Here is a 17,179-nt window from a genome sequence, read left to right as displayed (position 1 = left end):
TAATTTTCTAAGAAGTGGATTTCTTGGAAGATGAAACTGTTTTCCAATTCAGCAGTACTGGATGGCATAGGAGATAAATGCAGAGATAGGATGTGCTTGGGAACAGCCAAAGCAAGGCAGAGAACAGTGGGGTCAGTTAGGTGGTAGAAGAAGGTGACAGTGGGATGCGTGCGTGTGTGTCATTGTCCAGGTTATTATTAACATTTCCATTAATGATCTGTCATGACTCTAGAGACTCAGAAGCAGAGTCTTCTTTTCGCTGTGTTTCTTTCTATCTACCCTGATGGGGAACCTTGGGATGATTTTACTAATCACAGTCAGTTCCCACTTGCACACTCCTATGTACTTTTTCCCCTGCATGCTGTCCTTCATAGATGCATGCTACTCTTCTGTCATTGCCCCCAAATTACTTGTAAATTTGGTTTCTGATGAGAAGGCCATTTCCTACAATGGCTGTGCTGCACAGTTATATTTTTTCTGCTCTTTGGTTGACACAGAATCTTTCCTCTTGGCTGCGATGGCATATGACAGGTAGGCAGCAATCTGTAATCCACTGCTTTATACAGTTATTATGTCCAAGAGAGTTTGCTGCCAGCTTGCAATTGGAGCATATTTGGGTGGCACACTAAGCTCAATTATTCATACCACTAACACTTTCCAGCTGTCTTTCTGCTCGAAAGAAATTAACCATTTCTTTTGTGATATCTCCCCACTCTTCTCTCTGTCCTGCACTGACACTTACATGCATGACATTATTCTGGTGGTCTTTGCTAGTTTGGTGGAAGCTATCTGTCTTCTAGCAGTTCTTCTCTCTTATATGTGCATTGTAGCAGCTATTCTGAAAACTGGTTCTGCAGAGGGAAGAAAAAAAGGGTTTCCCACTTGTGCTTCCCACCTCATTGTGGTCACTACTTACCATGGTGCCCTTATCTTCATTTATTTGCGCCCCAGCACAGATCACTCACTGGACATTGATAAAGTGACCTCTGTGTTCTGTACATTGATTATACCTATGTTGAACCCCCTAATTTACAGCCTAAGGAACAAAGATGTCAAAAATGCCTTTAGAAAAATTATTAGCAGAAAATTGCTTGCTTAGGTTAGTATGAAATTGAGCATGACAACCCTTTAACAGGGTCTGTTCTTGACTGTTGGTTTTAACTACTGGAGAAATCAATTTAATATGAATGTTTCCCAAATCTGTGAGTAATGAGGCTTCAGCCACAGAAAAGGACCAGAACCTAACACTGGAGGTGGGCTTGCTCACAACCCTCACTTCATGTCTATCTCTTTCTTATCTTAAAGTTGAAATTCTTAATATTTATTTCAGGGCAGTTTTACCCTTCACTTAATCTCCTATATTTCATATTATTACTCTGTTTCTCTTTCCTAAACTTCTATCACTATTACTCTTGGTAATGGATAAGCCATTGACATACATTAATCCCATTTTTGTGAAAGAAAATCAAAGGGATCCACTTGAGACACATTATTAATTAATTTTGATCTCCACATAAATATGTGCAGATTTGTTTAGCTGTTCAAATGCCACTAAAGCTAAAAAGCATTTCTCAAATATTAACCCGTACACATTTTTTTCTGACTCACCCTTCTATTTCAGATGATAACTTATATTCTAAATCTCATTAGAATCTTATATATGCATCTTTTTGGATTCACATCATTTTCTATCTTCCTTTGTAGTTATCTGTGCCTTTGTTCTGTTCCCCTACCAGAATTATTCATTGATTCTTATACATTCTTTGATCTCTTGGCTCTTTATCATAGTAGTTTCCCCAGTGTATATGCTGAGCAAATTTTTACGAAATAAGTATAAGTAAGTTTTCTATTGATTGTTCTTAGTTTAGACCATATACCTCTAAGATGCAGAAACTATTTATTTCTGTTGTAGTATTTTTGATTTATTGTCCAGAGTGGTACTCTATACAAAAGTGACTATTACAAGATATTGTCAAGTATAATAGTTTTTCCCCACCAAATTTGTAAATATTCTCTAAATTAAAATCTGGCTCACAAAATATCTTACCAAAAATACATTGAGTCTGAAATATCTTGATTGGCAAGGAAATGGTTAACATTTCTGAGAGAAGCTATGCTCTGGAGCCAGGTATGGAAAGTGGAATCTATCAATGGTGGGATGATAAGTTAGTTGTGTACGGAGCATGATCCATAGAAAAAGTGTGGCTGGAAAGTGTAAAAAAAAGTGTTACACCCAAAGATGAGGTTGTGTGGTGGGAGCAAGGATAAGCTAGAGAAAAAGCCTTCTGATAATAAAAAAAATGTATGCTAGGTTGTAATACTAGACTACAGTCTTTTTCCCTGCAGTGAGATATGTTTTAAAAAGAAGGGATTTGTCTACAGACATCAGTGGTGAGGTAGGGCTCTGGCTCATGTGGGTTTTCAGTAGTGAAGACTGGAATGGCATCGTGCAGTTGAGGAGAACTAAGCTCTTACACTGAATAGGAAATATCCTTTGAAGAGTATGGGTTCATTAAAATAGGTATATATTGATTCCTTTGTAGCTAAGTGTGCTATTTCAGCTGATGCTCTTGGGATAGGGCCATGAAAAATCACATAAAATGAAGTGTTCTGGGATTAATTATCTACATTCACTTCTTGGGAATGTAGGGTCTTGGATTCAGATTAATGGTATAGTTTCAGGTATCTGGCCTGAACATGGAAATGGAGTGGCTAGCAGGGTAGTCCAGGAAAAAACGTCTATGCACCTCTAACCAGGAGTGAAGACAGGGCTGGGAAAAATAAGTCCTAAGATGGCTGCACAGAGACCTACAAATATGGCCTGAGACTAGGATCTGCAACTGGAGTCCAACCTACTAGGAGAGCAGAGTCTAAATAGATAGATGATGGGGCATGGAGATTCTGTTACATGACATGAGTCAATAAATCATGCCATTTTCTCTGTCATTACCAGGGATTTAGTCCCTGATAGTTGGCTCACTATGACTTTAGAAACTTTCTCAACCAATCTCAGGCATATATTTATACACACACACATATACATATATACATACGTACATACATACATATGTACACACATATACTATAGATATAGATATCTACATATATACACACACATACATATATACATACACACATACATGCATACATACACACATATACTATTGATATAGGTATATAATACATGCCTACATATATACACAGACACATATACATATATGCATACACACATACATATACACACACATACAAACAACTACTATAGATATGTAGATACATATCCACATATATACACACACATATACATATATACATATGAACACACACACACATATGCTATAGATATAGATATGTAGATATGATCTTAAAATGTATATATTAAACTGTGGTAAAGAGATAAGTAAACAGAGAATGACACTGTTAATTAAGGTGACTAAGATCTCAGAGGTAACAAGTCAATCACAGTATACAGATTTGAACCCATGCCTGTCTCACTTCAAAGTACAAGCTCTTTTCTTAAACTTTCTCTTATCTTTTTATCATTTTCCAAAAATGAAAACAAAGCAAGCACAAACAAATAATGGATTGCTGGTAATATGTAAAGACTATTGAATCAGTGCCTTTAAAGAAAAACATGAGAAAAAAAATAATTAAGGATTTTTTTTCCTTACACATGTATATGAAAAATGGGTGGTGAATCCAATTTTATATAACATGAGTTTTTTAGCTTTTATAGCTACGAATGTACACTGAGTCTAGAAAAAATACATCCAATTTAATGTAAATCAATAAAATGATAATATCTCTTACATTTCACTGCACAGGGGTTATAGCACACTTTCATCCAAATTAAGACATGATATTTCCATGCAAACCTACGTAGCACTTGTGATGATTGTTGCTCCTACTGTTTTATAGATTAAGAAACTGGTGTCCTCTGAGTTCAAAGTAATAGTTCATACAATTAATTTGTCCAAATAACCTACATTGTATGATGATTATTGTCTTCAGAGTCATAGAAATGCTGCTATTTTCTGTAATAGAGGGTCATAATTAAGTGAGAAGTGCAGGTAATGAATATGTCTCAATATCTTTCCCTCAACGTCCAAAATTGTGGAGCAGGCAGAGCTATGGCCTGGTCCTGGATATTACATTCCCCTACTGCCCACTTTAACTTCTCAGGTCCTATCCAGCTTCAATAAACAAGGCTGCATCCCATTTTCACTGGGATGGAGTAGTCTGTGGTTCAGGACAGAGGAGGAAGATTAGGGAGGGTGGTGATTGCTGGAGAAGTGGGTGGAAGGGTCGTTACGAGCAGTAAGCTCGAGTGGATGGGCAGGGAAATGCCAGGGCTAACCATGCTCTCCTCAGAAAGCTGCTGTTGCTCAGCGGAGACTAGGAGGAGGATTTTGAACCTAATTGTAGGGATGCTGGTAGCACAGGTGACAGGCAAGAAAGGGGCTACGGTTTACTGTATGAGTCTTTCTGCCCTATTAAACTAAAATACACATGATCCATTCACCAACAGATCGGATGTGTAAGACGCATGATAAAAATATTTATATGTCCACAGTTTGGTAACCTCAGAGAGTTTAGTTTCTGAATGGTGTTTTCCCATCCCAGTTCCCCAGAGTAGTATTTGTTGTTGTTGTTGTTTTATTTTATCCTTATTTTCTTGTATGACTCTGAAGTCTGCTGGCTTTGGTTAAAAGTGGTCCTTGGGAGGCTAATTAAATTCAAGCCTCCACTGTTATATTTTACTCAAGCCCATCATGTCCTATGTAATATCATCCATGCCCCTCTGCATTCTGTGGAGGTATAAGGGGAGTTGCACATACATGAATACTGAAAAGGGATTTTATCTGAATAATGACATAGTGATCAATGTGCAAATCTCCAAAACCATGGCCTAAACCTCCTTACATACCTGTCCCTTTAAATATATCTTTAAAAATAATGATGTCCTTTATGAGAACATTTAGAAAAATATATAAAAGTACAGGTAAGAGATTATGAACAGTAAATAATGTCTGACCACCTCCATAAGCCATGCTAGAATTTTATTGTATTTTCTATCTGTGCATATATGTACATATATATATATACACACACACGCATATACATATCTAAAATAAATAAATAGATTTAAGTGATTACAATAAATTTTGCATTAAGTTTCATAGTCTCCTTTGGTTTTATAACATGATTTTATTTAAAGAATAAAGATAAAAGAATTAAAGAAATATGCAAAATAAATCAGAAAATCAATAAAAAATCTTCATAACTGTCTCAGAACTATTGACTTCATTGTTGGATGCAGCTCTATCCGCACAAATATTCAACATTGTCTCCTGACAGACCTAGATTGTATAACCACTTCTGTGTCTGGTCCCTGGGTGCTGAACCCTCAGTCTCTCAGGAATAAGAGAAAGGTTTACCATCAGATATTTCAATTTTCATTTTATTCCTTTCTACCTTAATGCTTAATATTATTCTTAATTAAAAACAGTAAAATGTCTCTAATCAGTCAGCATTCATTATTTCCAGTTCACCAGTCCCTCCAGAGGCATTTTGTATAATTGCATAATGTACAAAATAAATATACACCCATCCATGCTGACACACTTACACAGATGCACTTACACAGACACTTTTCCAAACACACACACACACACAAACCAAAGATGTTTGTAAGGAAATCAAAAAGGAACAATAATGGCACTGCTTAGGCAGATTTTGTTGATTATACTATCAGATTTCTAACTTGTAAACAAAAATGGTGTTAGAATAAACAGTCTTTATGTATAAAGGAATGTTATGATTAGAAGCAATGCATTCTTTTCTATTCTTGTACATTACTTTATTTAATCTATCCTCTTCTAATGGCCATTTGGTTTATATGCCATTCTGCATATAAGAAGTCTGATATGAGTAGAATGAAACATACATAATTTATCATGTTCTGGTGTTTTCTTAAAATAAATTTTAACAAATGACCTTTAAGGACAAGGAGACTTCATCCTGTATAAAGGAAATTTTGGCCTTCTTACCAGAGTCAAGTGTGTTTTATATTATCTAATCATCATGACATGTTATCATTTATTTCATATTTTATCACACATGTCCTGAGTTTTCTCTAATAACCTCATTATAATCTGAAAGCCAAAGGAGACGAATAACTTTTAGTTTCATCGATATTAAGTTTCATTGAATCCATAGAGATTACTCACAATAGATTCTTGAATAATGTGCAGCAAAGCAGATTACTTTTAAAAGTAAATTCTCTTCAATACTGTCATAGAATGATATAGTGTGTTTTTTGAATTTTGTAAATTCACAAAATTAGTGACCCATAAATGACTCCTCAGAGGTGATTCAAGTTTCACTTATCCTAATCCAAGGCAGGATCCAAACACTAATTGAGGGCAGAAGGGAGAAAATAAGGAGGTTTGCCACATTGGGAGATAGTTTACTTGATTTATATCAACCTGGCACTAGAACATTACTGGTATTCCTCTTAATAGAAAGTGATCTGAGGAACCATTGCATTAAGCAAATCCAGGAAATAAGCAGAAAAAAAAATAGTGCCTGTTGAAGTTGTGCAACCTGACAGCCTTTGGTCATCTTCTGAGAAATATTTTATAATGTGTGACCCATTACAATGCAATTACAAACACAGGTTCCTATGTAGTCCTTAAATGGTTATTGTCGATCAATATTTCAAGAAAATATACAATAATTATGTATATTATCTGTACATCTTGAGTCTAAATGTGGTCAATTTTCTTGCCACATATATTATATATGCAAAATTTGTGCAAACAAAAAAGCAGTAAGATGTGCAAGACATGTACCAGTTTATGTACTCCAATACCACAGGTGGTCTAATGTTTCTTCTGAAACCCCACCTGGAGTAAACAGAGTTGTAGATTTGTTGTTATTTTTGTTTGTTTGTCTTGTTTATAGTTAAGAAGTTTCCCCCTTGCTCTCTAGAAAGCTAGAATACCTGTAAGTGAAATCCAATGAAATTAATATATTTTCTTTTTTTTGGAAAAGTGATTCTCAGTGACATTTTTTTTTTAAAACCGGTAACGGGATCACAACCCTTGGCTTGGTGTTGCCCACATTGCGCTCAGCCAGTGAGCGCACCAGCCATCCCTATGTAGGATCCGAACCCCCGGCGGGAGTGCCACTGCTCTCCCAGCACCACAATGTCCCGAGTGAGCCAGGGGGTCAGCCCCTCAGTGACAATTTTTAAGGCTTTTTAATATTTCATTGTGTGGGGGGGGAGGGATGATCTCAATACAAAAATACAAATTGTACTCCTGTTACAGATATTGTTGAGATAAATCTCAAATCACTTAAGTAGTTGCCACTAATTTTCCACCAGGTGAACTAAGAAAGCAATATTTTTCCCAAGAGCAAAATTTACTATCTACTTCTCTGGTGCGTGTTTTGAAGAGGTGGAGTCATCCTTGGGCACTTTCTGATTCCTTTTCAAACTCATTTTTGTCCCTCAGGTACTTTCCTGTCTCCACGGAATGCCAAATTTCCTCAGGTTACATTGTGTTGAGGTAGGATCCGAATTTTAATTTTGTAAACACTGCTGCCCCTACAGACTATGTAGTCTAATTTCCACTCACCATTATTAACAGAACGTGGTTAGCCATATATTGCTGAAAACTGGACAATTTAAATGACCTCCAAAGGGATTTGTGTTTTAATAAAGAATCACTTTTTTTAATCATGTGAGAAAATGACATAAGGTAGAATTTAAGATGTCAGGGACAACCAAGTAAGTATAAAACAAAAATGAAAACATCTGCATCTAAATGGCTTTCTGGGCTGGCCCCGTGGCTCACTCGGGAGAATGCGGTGCTGGGAGCGCAGCAGCGCTCCTGCCACGGGTTCGGATCCTATATAGGGATGGCCGGTGTGCTCACTGGCTGAGCGCGGTGAGGGCGACACCAAGCCAAGGGTTGCGATCCCCTTACCGGTCACAAAAAAGAAAAAAATGGCTTTCCTAGTGTCACTGGTACTTGTAAACATAATATTACATAGAAAAATGTCTGCCTATAAAGCCTTTTTCTTCAGAAAATAGTTGCCTGGCCCTGAGTCATGGACTATTATCAAATAATTCAGTGTATGATATTGGTAACAAAGAAACCAGGTTCACTAAACTCTCTGTTGTGGAAAACAAAACAAACCAAAAACAAAACAGTGCCTGGGGATTGCTGACATCTCTGCTCTATAAGCAAGGAAGCAGATTTTTTGTAACATAAAAGATGATTATTTAATAAAATGTTCTATGAGAGTTGTGAGCTTTATTAATTGCACAAGCATAGATTGAAAATTTATTGTGTACAAGAAACTGATGGATACTTTCAAAGTAATAATGAGGTTCTGAAGTCACCTGCAATCAGATAATAGATTTTTACTTTTGAGAATCTTTTAAAATACACACACGCACATATACATATATCAGCAAGTGAATTTTTAGAAATGAAAACACTCCTGCAGCCAGGATTCACACCATTATGCAGAACATAAATAGCATAAATAGCATCTTAGAGACTGTATGTGAGGCCTAACATAAATTGACCACCAATATAATAGGTTAGTTTTGCATGATTTTAAAAACCTTATAGACATCAATCCATTCAGTTTGTATTCTTTTGTGTTTAGATTCTTTTACTCCTTTTAGTGAGATTACTTCATACTGTTTCTTGTGGTAGTAGTTCATTTATTTTCATTGGTGTGTGGCATCCTAATAGACAAACATACCATATGTGATTTATTAAACTCCAAATAATGCACTGTACAAGCTTTAAGTATACGTATTCATGCAGTTCTATTGGGTACAAAAGAATGAATGAATATTTGGAGGTCATAAATTATATATTATACACACGTGTGTGTGTATGTGTGTGTGTCCATCTATAGTAGATAAAGCTAAACAGTTTTCCAAAGTTGAGTGCCAAATCCAAATTCTACTGCCAATATATAAGAGCTGTCATTGTTCCACAATCACATAACACTTGAAATTAATATTAATCATTTTCACTAGAGTCATTCGTAGTTGAGTCACAGTACTGCACTGAGGTATTAATTTTTATTTACCTGGATACTAATAGTTGTATAGCCACTTCTGTGACATGTATGGTAAAGTCTGCATGCAGAATGACAGGCCAGTTAAAGGGGCTGTGCTTAGAGTATCTGGTCTTTCACAGTGCACATGCTCTAGCTGGTTTCACTGTCATTGCCATTTCAGGTGGAATCAGTCTGGACATGCACTGCAGTTCTCTTGCATAAAGCTGTAACATGCATCACTTTTGCTGTTATCTTTTTTGTTTTTATTGTAAATATCTCCAATAATGGGGATAGGTTTATCTGACGCTAGAGTCATAAATTTTTAGATACCTAATGTGTCAACTAGTAACAACTTTTTAGATAATCTAGTGTAAATCCATTTTTTACAGATGAGGAGACTGATATGTAGTGAGGAAAAGTGACTTGTTAAATTCCACAGTGATTTAGAATCGCTTTGGGTGACTAGTTCACAGTATGTTTCTAGAAAGAAGGGTTCAGGGAAGATGAAAGTTGCTAACTGTTTTTTCACAGAAAACCTCCTACTTTCTGGGTCATTGAGAACTACCATAGATTTATCCTAACAAATGTAGTTATATAACCTATCACCAGTATGTATCTGTCTGTTCACTGTGTTATATTTTTATTCAAATCTACCATCATTATGTCATGATCATATTTAGACACTTTAGTTCTAAGGCTGAAGGTAAGGGCTAAAGAAGCTGCCTAGAGTGCTAACCCAATACACACAGTCTAGAGTGATGTCATATTTAAGCAGTACTATTTTTCATCAGTCCCTGGAGCTGTATGAGAAGGGTATGATGTAGAGAGACACAGAGTGGAGGAGAATGATGGGGATCCCAGTGGACAGACTGCAATAGATCAAAGCCTTTTGATATATGTTTTCCCTGTTTCTGTGAATTATCAAATTGATAATAGCCTTCAGTCCAGGCTATCTGCATCAAATTTCTATTTAAATCATGAATCTTCTTAACAATTGTCTTGGTAAGTGATTTTTTAACATTTAACTAGACTAATTCAGAGAGATGAGGCCTACGATCAATCAACTTGTTTTCTCCCGTTTGTAGATATACCTTTATTGAGCTTAAGATCGCATCGTTGTTGGGATTACAATTTCCTCCTCTTTATTAAATGGGCCAATAGATCACATCAATTTCTATGACATAACTGTCATATTTCATATGGAAGGGAGAAAAGATGTTTATGTTTTCTGAATTTGCAGCAATCCACCAACCCTCCACTTTGTTTGAACTTTAATAATTTTCAAACAACGCTTTCATCTATGCTGTTGCTTTTAAGAACGATTAACAAGAACATGTGTAAATTGAGAACATATGGTACAGGTGGAAACTCTTAAAACCTGTTTTCTAAAAGAAGCATGTCTCATGGGTTTTTTCCCATCACTGTGCTCTCCTATAATCTGTCACAGTGTCCCACAAATGCCACCTTGAAAAGCAGAGGAGTCTCTTGTGCTTTACTTTCATTCTGAAATGTTTTCACACAAGGACATTTTAAAGTGGCAGCTAGAATACATGTCTTTTAGTTTGTATAATTGTAATGAATTATTGAGTGTCATTGAGTTTTGTATAATCCTTCAAATATCTGGCCATATCCACATTTTGTCAATTCACTTCTCCTTTGGCCAGAGGCATATGATGTAGGAAAACATCAAGAAAGTACCCAGGACAGGGCTGGCAGTTTAGCTTGGTTGGTAAGAGCATGGGGTTATAGCGCCAAGGCCAAATGTTCAGATCTCCATATTGGCCAGCCTCCAAAATAAATAAATAAATATATACCCACCCCCCCAAAAAACCCTAAAAAACAAAGTAACCAAATGAATGTTCTTTACTTCCTGTGTAATCTTTATGCATGTCTTTGTAGACATGCACATTGATTACAACATTATCTTAGCATTCACAATGTTTTATTTACCTTCTCAGAAGCTATAAAATATATATTCAAGGCACACATCTGGCCATCAGTTAATTATACTTTGATATCTAAAAAAAACACTCAAAAATTTTATGGTGTATATTGATTTTTATTAATTATTTATGTTTTAGCCTTGTGTCTTAGGCAAGTGCTGGAATGACAGGCATAAAATACACAATCCTTAAGACAAGAATGCTCTCAGTCTCGTTTTGGAGTCAATAGCTTAATAAGTAGAGTAATAGAATAATACCTTTAGGTGAATATTAATCATGAATCTAAAATAGGGGCATTTCACCAGGTCTGAGGAGGGGAAAGAAGGGAAGAAAAGTAGAGTGAAAGTGACTGAGCTGAGAATTTCAAAACAAAGATGAACTTTACTGGGGCCTTTCCCTTTGTGCTTTAATTTTTACATCCCGAGCTTCCTCTTCTCTGGAAAAGCATTGTCCAGCACACCCCTGAGTTTCTACTTCTCAGCTTCTCCATCTATACCTCTTTCTTCTCTCCACCCCCCATTGTATATTACTCATTGTTTAGATCTGAAACTAAATGTCCCCATTTCACAGAATCTTTTCTCCTCTGTAATATAGATTTAGACATCTTCCTTGTATTTGAGTATGCTGCCTTTTGGCTTAATTGCATTTTACAGTTTATTAGGAATTATTTGTAAGTTTAATGTTTCCAGTTTCACTACATTATGAGATTCATTAGCATAGAAACTAATGAATTACCATAAAATGAAAAGCACACAACAGTGTAAAAGGCACATCCTAAAGACTTGATAACTCTCAGAATAATTAAATTAGTTCATGAAATAAAGAGCATACAAATGAAAGTTAAGCACACTAATACAGAGACAAGAAAGTTTTACAAAAATAGAGAGAACTTTATTTAAGTTGAAGGCACATGATTAAGTATAGCCTATTTAGGAAATTTCAAAATTTTAGCATGCTGTGAATTAGTAAAATGTGTGTTATATTAAGTTAAGGTATTTGAGACAACTTTATAATACACGATTTGAAGAAAGCAATGAGTATGCATTTCTGTGTGTATATAAATGCATATTTATTTACAGTGTATACCTATTTACTTAAAAAGTTTATTTTTCAGCTTTGCCAGGGCTTCTTTCACATCCTAGTTCTTTAGGCTATAAATCAGAGGGTTCATGGGAATCACAAGGGTGTAAAACAATGAGATCATTTTGTCCTGATCTAGAGAGTAGAATAAACTTGGCCAGAAATACGTGAAGAACATAGTTCCCTGGAAAATTGCAACTGCAGTTAAGTGGGAGGGGCAGGTGGAGAATGCTTTGAACCTTCCCTCAGCAGAGTGGATCTTTAAGACTGAAAAGATGATATAAAAATAGGAGACAAGAACTCCTGAAATGGTACTCAGTTTAATGAACCCCAAAATGATGAATATCACCAGCTCATTGACCTGTGTGTCTAAGCAAGATAGCAATAGGAGAGGAGGAACATCACAGAAGAAATGATTAATCTCATTAGATCCACAGAAACGTAAGTGGAATGCCAAGGTCGTATGTATTAAGGCATCTGTCATTCCTACCAGATAAACTGCAGCCAAGAATAGGAAACACACTCTGTTGGACATATTGACTGTATACAGCAAAGGGTTGCTAATGGCCTTGTACCGATTGAAGGCCATCACTGCCAGCAGCAGACACTCAGCATCTGCAAAGATACAGAAGATGAGAAATTGCAGAGCACAGCCAATGAAGGGAATCGATTTGTCTTCAGACATTAGGTCCACCAGCATCTTGTGCCCAATTGCCGTGGAATAGCAGAGATCACAGAAAGAGAGGTGGCTGAGAAAAAAATACATTGGCATGTGAAGCTGCCAATCCATCCTAATTAAAATGATCATTCCAAAATTTGCCAGGACAATAATGAGATAAACAATTAGAAATACAGAGAACAGAGTTACTTTTACTTTCGGGTTATCAGTAATTCCCAAGAGAAAAAAACCCGTTACTGAGGAGCAATTTCCCCCTGTCCATTCTTCTTTGATCTTGTTCAAAACTGTTTCAAAAATCAAGAGAAGGATAGATTAGGATTTGACTTTTATGGATATCCAAAAAGTATTATTTGTAAGACAGAGCATGATTTGTTTCTGTAAATTGTCTTCTTTACTCTCAGAAAATACTCCAGACAAGTGTCACTTTTTAATAAGCATTCTCATGTGCAAAAACCAAAAATTGTCTGGAATATAAAGTTGACAAACTTTGATTCTAAATTTACATATAATTCCCGAGATATGTGGCTTGTCTTGGGTTGGATCGCCCAGTCTCAGGCAGTATATCAAAAACGGTTTGAAAAAAGCGCCAAAGTTAGAGAAAAAAGGCCAGAAGGCACAAGATCAACCATATTATATTTTTGACAAATAGGATCACATTTATTGTATTTTTCAAGAAACATAATTGATTTTTTCACTGATAATGATATTGGATATGTTAAATGAAAATTATTATGGTAGTGTTTTTGGCACAATATCTTTAGTGTTTACTGAAAAATGAAACAAATTTTATTAAACTGTTTTGTCATTCACCCTCACTGGTTTCCACAGCATTCATAACCCATTTGTATGACTCACCTGGTTCCAAAGGATAAATCTCCTGAAAACCAAAGAGAAGTGGTGAAAAGAAGTGGAAACGCGGACTGTAGCACACACATGAGCTTGTTGTCAGCTTTTAAACTGACTTTTTCATTAAAATCAACATGGGAAGAAAATAAACGTTTCTGAGATACATGGGCTTGATTCCTGTATTTATATGTCCATTTAAGTGTGTGTGTGTGTGTGTGTGTGTGTGTGTGTGTGTGTGTGTGTGTGTGTGTGTGTGTGTGTGTGTGTGTGTGTGACCGGTAACGGGATCGTAACCCTTGGCTTGGTGTCGCCTGCACCGTGCTCAGCCAGTGAGCACACCAGCCATCCCTACATAGGATCCGATGTATTGATCATGGGATTTTTTTTTTCTACTCATGTAGCTCATGTGTACAAGGATGATGCACCACCGCAGCGCCTCTCTCTGCTCCACAGGGTGTCCTGGCCACCGGCGTCCAGTTGGCAGGAATTGCCCACAGGACTGGGGAATGTCACACAGCAGAGGAAGCAGCGACCCAGTCCAGATGGTGGGAAGTCCTGGGAGTGAATAGAGGCCCCGCGTGGGTGACGGTGTCACTAGAGGCCGGCCCCTGGTAAAGTTCTGGGCCAGGCCTCAGCATTTCCAGGCAGAACCCGGCCCTTGGGGGGAGCCACCCCCCCCCCCCCCCCCCCGCGAAGCCAGCGTTGCCAAGGAAGCTGGCGTTGCCAGGGAACCCCGTGTTGTGCTGTGGAATTCCAGGAGTTTGGATCTGGGCTAATCTCGTGAAGGCCGATGTTCGAGGACATTTGGCGGGGTTGTCCGACGGCGCTGGACGCTTTCTTCGGAGCTGACAGGGTCGTTCTCTAAACCCGCAGCGATGTCGTCCTGGCTCGGGGGCCTCGGCGCCGGCTTGGGCCAGTCTCTGGGTCGAGTGTGGGGTGGCCTGGCTTCCCTCACTGTCCAGATTTCAAATCTGACCAGGAACATCCTGAGGGAGGCGGCAGAGGAAGTGGAAGGTAAGAGCTGGGGGAGGGAGGGCTTTCCGGGGACCCTGGGAACGTCCCACAGCAGACAGGGACAGGTCGCAGATGAGTCCCACCCCGTCCCTGTTTATTACCATTCCTCCTTTGACTCTTCCCGGTTGATTTTCTGTGATGGATGACCACGGGTGTCTGCGGGAGGAGTCTGGTTCTTGTCCTTTGGACTACTCTAGAGATCTCAGAGTCAAACTGCTCAGAGGTGCAGTAGACTTTAGTTTTCTTTGGTTCATTCACACCCACCACTTATTCTGCCCTCATTTTGGGGGCAGATCTGAATTTTGACCACCTTCATTTTGTCACAGTTATAAGAATTGTGTATGATAAGTCGTCACTTTTTTTGTTTTCTTCTATTTTTGTAACAATAGAAATAACTGATAATTAAAACATTTGGTAACTCTTGCCCTTTCTGTCTTGCGTGTATTATTTGTTAGTGAGACAAAGCTATTTTTCCATTCAGTTATATTTTTACTTACTGTGATGACACATTGTGTACAGTTCCAGCTGCTTTTAAAAATTACCATTCCAAACAGATTAGGTTGTACTTTGTTTGCTTCAGGGTAGCAATTAGACAGCCAGAGTTTCAAACAAAATGTGTAAACAACCAGAGAAGCAACCCTACCTGTGATTTTTAAAACAAGGGGGTTTTGTCAGTATAATTTATTGCATGCTGCTTGTATTTTTCTTTTGACTTATACTGCAGTTCAGAGAAGTTATTTTTATAATATTAGAGTGCTGTGAGTAATGAAAAAACACTAATACCTAGCAAAAAATAACTGGATGATAATTTTCTGACAGCATCAATGGTGCTATTTTGGCACTACTGGGCTCTGACTCTACTTTTAAATGCAAATGTATGAAACCAGACTGAGCTCATTATTATTTTTAGTAAGTTATATCTATTTTGCTTTAAATAGGCGTTCTTTTAGTGTATTTTCATTTTTCATTTACAGGTCATTAATTATTTGATATTAGAAGCAGAAGTTAGAAATAAGGCCTTAACTCCCAGTTGAATAAGTTTCATCTAAAATTACAGGGTAAGTCAACAGAGAAAGAGTGTCAGTTTTCAAAACTTAATGAGCACTTCAAGGGAGTAAAGGTAGACATCCTAAGGTATAGGACAGAGGCAAAATAATGACTTGTATGATAATGAACAACATTAACGGCAATGGAAAGTTGTGATGAAAATCAAGTGGTATACGTCTGAATTTGCTCTCATATCTGCCTACTATTCTGTTTAAACCCAGTGAAATATATTTTTCTTAAAATACTTGTTTATGCTTCATGTGTTGATCAGATATTCAGTATATGCTATTTCTTTTGTAACAGAATTACCTTATTTTATGAGAACGGAAATTGAAGCCATTCATGCAGTCTTAATATCAGAGGCAAGTATAATTAAAGACTGATTAAACTTAGATTTGTCTTTCCTTTTTTTCTTTTCTTTCTATTTATTTTTTTTATTATTATTATTTTTTTTTTTTTTTGTGGTTGGCCAGTAAGAGGATCTGAACCCTTGACCTTGGTGTTATCAACACCTTGCTCTAACCAACTGAGCTAACTGGCCAGCCCAGATTTTCCTTTTTGGAAGCTTTGAGAGTTATTCAAACTTTATTTCAGTCCTTTCATTTTTAATGCACTCCCTTCCACTTTTTATCTCTTCTTCTTTATCTCTGTTTTTGTGAGCGTTTATCAGCCGCCTTTAGATGAAGAATATATTTACATGTTACTGCAGTTTGCTGTTCTTTAATATTCCCATCTCTATTTCTATATGCTGGAAGTAGGAAAACTGCCAAATGTAGAAATGACTGTTACAAAAATCTATCATTATCAAGGATTTACTGTGCTCTAAGAGTGTGTTTAATTGCAGTAGTACATTTATTTAAGTATAATATGAAGACTATAATTCTGTTTAATTTACAGCTTTTTAATTCCCAAACATTAAAATAACAATAATATTTGGATACAAAGTAGTTAAGAATATAGGTATAGCAAATTAATTTTACCATTTTATTTATTATTGATCAAGTGTCTAGTCATGACTAGTTCACATTGTACTTAATAGGGATGAGAAAAGTTCAAAGGAAAGCCATAAAGAAAATGAAAGGATTTAAAAGTAGTTTCCAGGGCCGGCCCCCTGGCTCACTTGGGTGAGTGCGGCGCTGGGAGCGCCAAGGCTGCGGGTTCAGATCCTATATAGGGATGGCTGGTGCACTCACTGGCTGAGCATGGTGCAGACAACATCGTGCAGAGGGTTGCGATCCCCTTGCGATCCTCTTACTGGTTAAAAAAAAAAAAAAGTAGGTTCTATTGTAAAGGACTAAAGAAACTCAACTATTAACCTTGAGATAAGAACAGTGAGAGAACACTTAATAATAGTGTTTCAGCAAAAGATATTCTTAGAGGACTGTGGTAAGCATGTTTTCCTCTTAACTAAGCCCATAAAAAGAGAACATAGAATTTAAATATAAGAAAATATTTACTGACTAGCATTGTTGAACTCTGG

The 17,179-nt window shown here is 37.0% G+C and overlaps 2 pseudogenes; one reads left to right on the top strand and one right to left on the bottom strand.

Annotated features, from left to right (window-relative positions):
• Positions 1-222: 222 nt before the first annotated feature.
• Positions 223-1,099, top strand: LOC134376485 (olfactory receptor 5I1-like; annotated as a pseudogene).
• Positions 1,100-12,123: 11,024 nt separating this feature from the next.
• LOC134376484 (olfactory receptor 5W2-like) lies at positions 12,124-14,442 on the bottom strand (annotated as a pseudogene).
• Positions 14,443-17,179: the final 2,737 nt, after the last annotated feature.

Source organism: Cynocephalus volans, chromosome 4 (genome assembly GCF_027409185.1).
Source record: "Cynocephalus volans isolate mCynVol1 chromosome 4, mCynVol1.pri, whole genome shotgun sequence".
NCBI classification, from domain to species: domain Eukaryota; kingdom Metazoa; phylum Chordata; class Mammalia; order Dermoptera; family Cynocephalidae; genus Cynocephalus; species Cynocephalus volans.
The sequence above is the reverse complement of the archived record's forward strand: the minus strand, read 5'-3'. Positions and strand labels throughout refer to the sequence as shown.